Consider the following 10,502-nt stretch of genomic DNA (forward strand, 5'->3'; position numbering starts at 1 on the left):
CATCCACATACAAAATTAGGAATATGTACTTTACATTCTTGAACTTTGCATAAACGCAATTGTCCTCAACATTTTCTTCAAACCCAAAACCTTTTATCGTTCTATCAAACTTTAAATACCACTGTCTTGAAGCTTGCTTCAATCCGTAGATTGATTTCTTCAGGCGGCATCCCATATTTTCCTTTCCTTTTATGACAAAACCTTTCGGTTGTGCCATATAAACATTTTCTTCCAAATCCCCGTATAGGAAAGCCGTCTTTACATCCATTTGATGTAACTCCAAATCATAGTGGGCTACAAGTGCCATTATAATTCTGAAGGAATCTTTACATGAGACTGGAGAAAACGTCTCATTGTAATCAATCCCTTCTCTTTGCGTCAAGCCTTTCGCCACAAGTCGCGCTTTAAATCTTTCTATATTCCCTTGGGAGTCATATTTCGTTTTGTAGACCCATTTACAGCCTACTGTTTTGGCTCATTTAGAAATATTTTTTAAGTCCCAAACTTTATTGGTACTCATTGATTTCAATTCATCTTCCATGGCCTTAAGCCACTTTGATGAGTGGTCGCTTCTCATGGCTTCTTCAAATGAGGTGGGATCATCCCCCATCTGACATTCTTCTGTTTCATAAACTTCATAGTCATCAGTAATAGCTGATCTTCTTATTCTTTGAGACCTTCTAGGTGCCTCTGGCACTTGTTCCACATTTGGCTGTTGTTGTTCTTCCTCATGTGCAACATTTGGTTCTATAGGTTCCTCAAGGATATGTTCCTCAAGGATAGGTTCCTCATGTTCATTCATTGTCGCCACGGGAGAACTTGCAACAGGTGTTGGCACTACAGTGTCCTGCACTGTCGGTGCAACAGCAGCAGGTAGCGTGAAGAATGGTTCTTCAACCATCGGAGTGGGTACATGTACCCGCTTCTCCTGTAGGCTGATTTCTCGTGCTACCACGCTCTCCCTGATCATGTTATCCTCCTAAGAACACAGCATGTCTTGTTTCTACAATCTTTGTATGTCTGTCAGGACAATAGAAGTGATATCCTCTCGATCTTTCTGGATAGCCAATAAAATGGCAGCTGACTGTCTTAGAGTCTAACTTTTCTATGTTTGGGTTAAACACTTTTGCCTCAGCTGGACAGCCCCACACACGCAAATGGTTAAGTGAGGGTTTCCTTCCTGTCCATAATTCGTACGGTGTTTTAGGCACCGATTTACTTGGTACTCGATTAAGTATGTGAATGGTGGTTTTCAGTGCCTCCATCCATAAACTAATCGGTAATGTGGAGTAACTCATCATGCTTCTTACCATGTCCATTAAGGTACGGTTACGTCTTTCAGCCACTCCATTCTGCTGAGGCTCCCCCGGTGTGGAGTACTGAGCAACTATGCCATTTTCCTGTAGGAACCTTGCAAATGGTCCTAGGAATTTGGCCATATGGGGTATGTCGCCCATAGTACTCTCCACCTCGGTCTGATCGTACTATCTTGATTTTCTTATTGTGCTGATTTTCAACTTCAGCTTTAAATATTTTGAATTTATCCAATACTTCCGATCTTTCTTTAATTGGATAAATATTGCCATAACGAGAGTAGTCGTCTGTGAATGTTATAAACGAGTCATAACCATCCACACTTTTCACAGGAAAAGGACCACATATGTCTGTGTGGATTATTTCTAAAATTCCTGTGCTTCGTTTGGCATCTTTCTTAATTTTCTTGACATACTTTCCTTTGATGCAATCAATACATTGTTCTAAATCTGAAAATTCTAAGTGCGGGAGACTTGATTCCTTAACCAATCGTTCCATTCTCCTCCTCGAAATATGGCCCAAGCGACAATGCCATAATTTCGAAGAGACAGTATCAATTCTCTTTCGCTTCTTAGTTACATCCGCAGATGGGGAATCATTCACATTCTCATCACATACATTGTTCGCATTCTCAGCAAGAGATAATAAATAAAGCTTGTCTTATCGGAAGGCAAGACCAACACATTTATTATTAACCAGTATCTTACACTTGCCATCACCAAAATGGCAATCAATTCCATCATCATCAAATTTCGAAACACTTATCAAATTTCTACGCAAAGAGGGAACATAAAGTACTTCTTTAAGTCTAAGTACAAAACCATTATTCAATTCTAAAGAAAAAACTCCAATGGCTTCAGCATTGGCTTCACTCCATTTGCAACTTTAATCGTTCTTTCTCCTCTTTGCAAGGTTCTCGTCCCACTTAACCCCTGTAAGGAATTTGCAACATGAGTAGTTGCTCCTGAATCAACCCACCAAGTGGATTTATCATAACATAAATACAGGGATTCATCTACAAATATAATAAATTCATCACCTTTCTTTAGCAGAGATTTTAGGAAGTCTGGACAATCCCTCTTGTAGTGTCCCTTCTTGAAGCAGTGCTTGCACTGATCTTTTTCAGCTCCACCATACTGCTGATTCTCAGAATCCTAGGGTTTCTTTCCCTATGAACTGGAGAAAGAGGACTTATCCCACTTAGGTTTCCCTTGTGGTTTAGAATTCTTGCCATTAAAGTTCTTTCTTTTGTTATCCTTCACAAAATGAGCAGATTCACCTTGTGAGGACTTTATCCTCTCCTCTTCTTGAGCACACATTGAGATGAGTCTTTCTATGCCCCATCTTTCAGGCTGCATATTGTAATTCACAATAAAGGTGTCATATTCTTTTGGCAAAGAAGCAAAAATCAAATGAATCAGGAAATCCTCCTCCTTCAAATTCATTTCTTTTAGCTTAGATGCCGTAGTGTTCATCTTCAAAATGTGCTCTCTTATGCTACCACCAGTGAATTTCTCATTCACAAGCTTCTTAATCAGTGAACTTGTTGTGGCCTTGGTAGACCCAGTAAACTGACTCTTGATTTTCTCAAGATATTCTTTGGCAGTAGCACATTCAGGGATTGAGCCCCTTATCTGTTCTTCTATGGTGGCTTTGGCTACCAATAGGCACTTGCGGTTGGAGAGAGTCCATTGCCTATGTTCAAGGTCATATTTCATTCTTATTTCAGCATGATCACGCTTTCGAGCAGCGAAATCAGCGTTCAGATTCATTTTCACCTCTCACCAGGGTCCTCTGGCTCAGTAGGACACGGTGAGGTGATGGCAAAATCGACCTCTCCCAACACAAGTTCCAATTCATACTTCTCCCGCCACACACGATGATTGATCCCATTGAGTGTCGGGATGTTGGCAATGTTCACAATGCATTTGCCTCCTGAAATCACACCAGAGTAAGTAAGAAACATTTTGCATAAAATTTCATGCTTTAACTCAACGTTGGTCAAATTAAAACTTATAATTCATCCATGCAAACATTTTACATCACCGTTGGGCAGAAGTAAAATTAATGCACAATTTCTCATGGATCAAAAATTATAATATTGTTATTAACAACGTTGGTCAGAAAATAACAATATCATAATCGTATCAAAATTATCAGAAATTCATTTCTCTTAAAATTAAATTATCCTGTTGGTTCAAATTTAATCAAAGAGAACAATAATTATCATGCACAGCGGAAACATTAATAATCTTTTCATATTATTATTTTCCAGAAGCACTAAAATTTACTGTTTTTCTGAGCAAAATATCGTTGGATAAAATTTGTACAGAAAAATTGTATCAAAATCATTCAAATTCATCAAAATTATGCATTAAAATTGCTTCTGGAAAATAACAATTTTTTTCTTGTTTCTTTTCAGCCCAGCGCGGCCCAAGACGGCAAAAGCTGGCTCGGCCCAGCTGTCCTCGCGCGCACAGGCCACACCCAGGCCACAACCTAGGCCTGGGCAGGCAAAGGACCGCGCGCGCTCTCGCCCGCCTGGGCCGGCGACGACCCTGAGCATCCGTGGCCGTTGGTTCTGATCGGACGGTCGCGCGCCGTCTTCGGTCGGATCAAAACCATCGCCGCGCCGGTGCCGTGGAAACCCTAGCGCATTCGTGCCTGCTCTCTCTCTCTCTCTCTCTCTTCTTCTTCGCCGCACTCTCTCTTCTCTCTTCAGCGCAGCGCAGCCGAGAGCGAGCGCGACGAGCGAGCGGGCGGTGGAGCGAGCCTCGGCGCCGTCGCCGGCCCCCTCGTCGGCGCACGTGCTCCCCAACGGGTGAGCACGCCACCGTCGAGCGGCCTGGCCGCGGCGCTTGCTTGGCCGAGCCCGGCGATCCAGCGCCCCCCGGCTCGGCTTCTTCTCCCGCGCCGGCGAAGGTTCATCCGACGCACCCTAACCCTAGCCCCACTTTCCCCTTTCTGATTTGAGTTGTTCTTTTCGGGTTTATCCGAATGGGAAACTAGGGTTAGGGTTAGGGTTTGTTCTTGCCGATTCGGTTTTCTTTGCTTTCGATTTCTTTCTTTTCGTTCATCTGAATGGAAAACTGGGGTTAGGGTTAGGGTTTCGACCCTTCTTTCTTTCTTCTTCCCCTTCTTCCCTCTTTCGAATTTGTGTCTAGGGTTTTCAGAATCCGACCCTCCCCTTTTCCCTTCTCTGATTTGATTTGGGGAATTAGGGTTAGGTCTTAGGGTTCGGCTTTCTATTTTCTTTCCTGATCCGGTTTCTTCTCGGAACCTAGCTCCGGTACCATTGTTGGGTTTCGTTTTAGTCATATTCATCAGATCGGGATGTATTGCATAGGAATAGAATAGGTGTTCGGGATTTATATGAGAAGCAGAGAGAAGGGGAGTGAGATGTAGCAAACCATCGAAGGCCGTAGTGGTCGAAGCACCGGCCGGGGTCTCGTTGACGGACGCCATCTGCGCGCCGGCAGCGACGTTCGGTGGAGAGGGAGGAGTCAGCGCTGTGGCGTCCTCGACGGCGGCGTGCGCGTCGGGGTGGCGTTGCCGGCGTCGGTGGTGCTTCCCGTCGCTGGCAGCGCCCCTTCTCAAGATCGGGTTTAGGGTTAGGATGTCGGTGGGGTGACTGGCGGCGCGGTGAACCTCGTACTGCGAGCCCCGGCACCCACCTTTCCTTTATAGCGCTGCGCGACGAGGGCCCACCAACCATGTAGGGTTGGGCGCCCCCGATCAGGGCGCGAGAACAAGGTCCAAAAGGCCGTTGGGCCTAACTGGTGGGAGATCAAACCTAACACATATGTAGAAGCGTAGAAAAATTTACTGAGATGTACACTTATGTATATAATTTTCACATACGAGGTGTCATTATGTTTGTTCGGCCCCTTAATCAAAGTTGCTGGCGTATGAGAATTTTGGGGTAGGTTAATTAATATTTTTCGGATCAGGCTGTGTTTGGAGAGCTGCCTCATATGCTGTGGAGCGGGGTGGGTTTTGCCCCGTTAGCAGGCGTCAGTGAAGTATATAGTTGTTCCCTCTTGTTCATTTGTACATTGTACCACATGTGTTGTATGTGCATCTCTGAAACATGATCAGAAAGTCGCAATGGCGTGACAAAGAACAACGTATTTCTTTTTCTTTCTAGGAGTATTATAATATGTACATTCCAAATCTCCAATAGTAGAGAAACAAAATCATAATATCGCTGCCCTCCTCGCGATCTATAATTTCAATTACGCAGCAAGGTTCTGTTCGTCCTTCCAATTTAGGCCAAAGATAATGAGCTACTCCGCTTTCTATCCGGCCAATTCAACTCATTTCATCACCCCTCCAAAACACGATATAACATACTATTATCCTTCCCACATAGGCCATGTTCGTTTCTCTTATAATTCGTATTTTTCAGCTTGTTTTTTTAGCCGGAACAGTATTTTTCTCTCACAACAAATCAGTGGGAACAATGTTTCGGCTTGTTTTTTCAGCGAAGCGAACGAGGCCATAATCATACACTCAGAAGATATCTTGAGATACAAGCACATGAAGATGAAGGTATATCCAACGCATCGTTTCCTCTCTCTCTGAGAGTTTCCTTTCCTTTTTCTCTTTACTATTCAAAAACTTGCATCCGGGCTATATATTCTCTAGATTTATTGATGGGCCGGAGAAGTTGGGCCGAGGGAGCATGTTAGGCCCATATTCAGTTAACCACACAGTTAGCTTCTCTGGCCCACGAGTCTTCTCTCGGCATTGCCATGCTCTTCTTTGTCCTCAACTCTTAAAGATTCTGGAAGACCTACCAATTTCAAGTATTGGAGAATTGAGATTACTGAGTTCTGTTATATATTCTCTAGATTAATTAATGGACCGGAGAAGTTGGGCCGAGGGAGCATGCGTGTTAGGCCCATATTCAGTTAACCTCAGTTAGCTTCTCTGGCCCACGTGCCTTCTCTGCATTGGCATGCTTCTTTGTCCTCAAGTCTAAAGATTTTGGGAGACCTGCCAATTTCAAGTATTGGAGAATACTGAGTTCTGTTATTTGAGAACTGATATTACTCTGGAAAAAAATTCTTTTTTCTAATAAAACAAAGGGTTTATTGATAGATAATCATCCTTCACTTACAACGTAGTTTCCTGACCAACTAATGATGAGTGACAGTGTATATTTTATCACTTGTATTCGTTTTATGTTGAATATATGTACGAATTGGTTATAACTGGACTTGTGTTATAGGATAGAGTTCAAGTTGTGCTATGATATTCCTAGGCTCACCCTTATAACCATACATCAATTTTGGGCGACTAGCTAGTGAGGGCGGTGGACGACAGTGTAACTTCTTGTGGTTGTATTTTTTTTAAACCCCACCCCCCCCCCCCCCCCCCCCCCCCAACCCACCCACCCAAGCCTAGGCTGCAAGAGGTTTGAAGGTTACAAAGGCTTATCACACACTAAGGGTTTGTCCAACCATTGGTTACCTTTTGATCTTTGTTTTCAGGGATTTATATGGAGGGGTCTGAAAGGTGCGCTACTCAAGATCACAAGGATGTTAAGAAGGTGGCTGCCTATGCTGCAACAAGAGATGGGAGAGCGCGTCGAGGAGGTGGTCAGACAACTGGAAGCAAGAGCGTCATTGCCACCTCAACTAACGTGGATCAACCAGGGATCGTCATCAGGGTCGGCTCCATTGGATGCTCAGCATATAGCTTCCAGCGCTGTGATTTCAGCTCGGCATGAGCAAGAGTTTTCTGTAGAAAGTAACCTGTTGAGTAGGGATGAAAACGGTACGGATATTTTCCGACCGTATTCAAGACCAAATCCATTCAGAGGGGTTTAGATCTGTCCGTATCCGAGTCTGGATATTCAACATCCGATACCTTATCCGTATCCGAATACTCAAATAGCATATTTATGATGTCGATATCTAATCGTATCCTATCCGGCATGGTTGACACTATCCGTATTCGAATCCGAATCCGGGCAGAAATATGAAAACAAATGTAATATCAGTGATATCCGTCCGTATCCGATCCATTTTCATCCCTACTGTTGAGCGTTCCTGTTATGTTTTTTTTATTTAGAAAAGGGAAGGCTGAACTAGTAAGGCGGACGCGCCAAAACGTGGACCTAAGACTCTGTTATGCTTTTTGAAATACAAAAGCAGGGGAAACCTCTATTTCTTAAAAAAAAATCTTATGAGCCTGTGCCATCTCAACCTGACAGCATGCTTTTTTGTTCAAAATCAGAAATGGAATAAATAGATCTGAGGAGCTGCTTGGGTCGAGATGCTATGGACTGAAATTGCTTCTTTGAGATGCTGGTGGCACTCACATTGCCCACAAGTTTCTGAAACTACCAATGTCACCCAGAGAACAGAATATATGAAATTTGCTAAGTCTATAATTCTCCTATTTTTCCTGTAAGTTGTAACAACCCCAAACAATCTCCAATCCCCTGCTTTCTTATTTCAGTTGAAGATCCTTCTGTACAAGATAACCGTTTATTTGAACTCGATTTTTACCATTTTCTTTGCATAAAAAAGGAAACATTTTGCAGAAATCTATCTCAGCTTACTACTATATTTCTCTGGATCAGTTCTGTACCCTATGATCTGATCCTATTGCTTGATTTGCTTCACAGAAAGACAAACTATGATGCACCAGACTGAAGCTGAAGTTGAGAGCTGAGAGGTGATCAAGCCTGGAGGTCGCCCTTCTCCTCTGGCTCGAGCTCTCTGAGCTCGTCGGCTTCACTTCTCTTGCAGCTCCTGTAGAACATGCAGCTGACGATGATCTCCATCACGACGCAGATCGCGTGGATGTAGGCGATGGAGAAGGCCTCGCCGGCGACGCCCGGCGCGAGCCTGCCGTCCCTCCGCCGCTGCGCGACGACGCGGAGCCCGAACAGCGCCTCGGCGGCCGCCATGCCGAGGTTGGTGGGCAGCGCCAGCGCCAAGCGCCGTGGACACCCGCCCCCTGATCGCCACGCAGGCCCTGAGCACCGCGGCGTGGCCCGCGCACCCGGGCTCCGTGGCGGCCACGACCACGGCGAGGTTGCAGACCACGGTGGCGACGCCGACAGCCAGCGAGTAGACGATGGCGCCCGCGGCGGACAGCGCGAGCGTCCAGAAGTGGGAGGTGAGGCCCAGCAGGTCGGCGGCGCCGAACGCCAGCAGCAGCAGCGAGAACACCGCGGCGTTGGCGGAGAGCATGAGGAACGCGTTGAGCAGGTGCGTGGCCACCACGGCCGGGTACGCGCGCGCCACGGCCCCGCACGGCGGGAGCGCCGCGATCCGCAGGTGACTCCGCCGCCGCCGAGACGGCGACGCGCCGTCGTCTTCGTCCCGGAACATGGCGGCGACGCAGGCCTTGGCGAGAAGCAGGAAGGTGAGCGCGAACGGGAGCGTGGCAGCGAACGTGAAGACGGTCTGCGACAGCTTGGCCTCGAGCAGCGCGAAGAAGGGGGAAGGCGGGAACCCCGCGGCGGCGAACACGGCGCGGAGCCGCGCCGCCACGCCGCGCAGGATCCCCGACGACGGCGCCATCGCCTCGGACGCCAGCACCGCCGCCGAGAACGGCAGCGCCAGCAGCGCCGCCACGGAGGTGAAGCAGTGGTACCCGGCGAAGAAGGCGGACACCGCGGCCCGCATCACCCTCGTCGCCCGCCCCGCCGCCGTCACCGCGCCGTGGCCGGCTGCGCGCGCTAGCCCCGCTCTCCTCATGTTGCAACGCAACCCGCAGACCCGCAACCTCTCTGCTTCTTCTTCTTCTTCTTCTTGCTCAGCAAGCGCGACGAGGCGGAGGAGACAGAGCAATCAGCAATGCAACAGTGTGTGCTCTCGCTCTCGCGCTCGCCTTTATGTTTATGGCGGGATCGCTTGGCTGTGCGCCCGCCGGTGGATGGTTGGCCGGTCGAGAGCAGGAAAGCTCGATCGAATGGACGAGCGGATGATTGACTGACTGACCACCTACTGTTCTGCTACTGACGGCGGCAGGCACTGACCCGGTAACGAACGGACGAGCCCCGCGGGAGGCGGGAGGGCCTCTTAATATGGAGGAGGAGCAGAGCAGAGCAGAGGAGTGAGGTCCGAGGTGGCGTGGCAAGGCAGGTAGCAGGAGAACTGGAGACGAAGCAAGCGATTGGATGGAGCAGAAATGAATAGAAAAATCTGCCTGAAATTCATCTCGTCTCGTCTCGGTAACATCTACTAGACTAGCACCAAACACTATTATATGGGTGTACGAGCAGTCGAGTAGGCCAGAAGAGACGACGATGAGACGTTGCAAGCATTGTAGGTGTCGTCGGCTACAAGGCGGCCTGGGATAGAGCTGGAGGCTGGTGCGGCGACGAAGGTGTTGCTTGGATCATATCCCACTCAAAGGCAGATCATATACATATATATAAATATATATACATACATATTTGCAGATATGTTTGTATACACTACAGAGGATGCAGAGATCGAAGAGAGGATATAGGCCTGCTGCTTGCAGACAGCGACGGAATCGGGCAGAAAATGGTGAAAGGGAAGCAGCAGGGCAGAGCAGAGTGGAGGGAGTGAGACTGTCACTCTCGCTGTTGGGTGAAATTAGGTACCATACCGAATTCACTGAAGAGCTGACTGACAGTAAGTTCTGTATGACCATTCTTCAGCAGGAAGGTCGGGTCAGAATTGGATGGGCGCGAGGAGGGTTGCTTTCACTTCCGTCTCTCGTGTGCTTCACTTTGAATGGAAGTTACTTCAGACAGAGTCATCAGGCACTACATATGTGATTGGCTTATCTTTTTTATAAAAAAGAAAGAAAGAAAAGGAGAATTGCTCCAAGCATCACTTCGCAAGATTTCTGCGAAGATGTCCATTTCACCACTGGCATTATCTGACGGAAATTCACGGGTGACTGCACTACTGGCAGGTCCATAGCTTTGCTCGGCGTGAGAGTTGTCGCCATTAAGGGGCCTCCTAGCTTGTCTGTTGCCAAGCGATTGTTTCTTGTTCATCATCCAAAGAGGGCGGGCCGCGGGCGATCCCGATCCACCAGCAATTAGGGGCAGCTATTAGCTAAGCTGTTCGTGTACGATTGTACGAACCGCAGCGCAAAAGGACACAGCAGCCACCAAACGCTCCTAAATCCATTCGTCATTCCTCTCATAATTTCTTTTGGTAACTAAAATAAAGGGCAAACAGTGGTTT

The 10,502-nt window shown here is 47.2% G+C and overlaps 1 pseudogene; it reads right to left on the minus strand.

Moving 5' to 3' along the window:
• Nucleotides 1–7,752: 7,752 nt before the first annotated feature.
• LOC136505105 (uncharacterized) lies at nt 7,753–9,593 on the minus strand (annotated as a pseudogene).
• Between the last annotated feature and the right edge of the window lie 909 nt (nt 9,594–10,502).

This window comes from Miscanthus floridulus, chromosome 14 (assembly GCF_019320115.1).
Source record: "Miscanthus floridulus cultivar M001 chromosome 14, ASM1932011v1, whole genome shotgun sequence".
NCBI classification, from domain to species: domain Eukaryota; kingdom Viridiplantae; phylum Streptophyta; class Magnoliopsida; order Poales; family Poaceae; genus Miscanthus; species Miscanthus floridulus.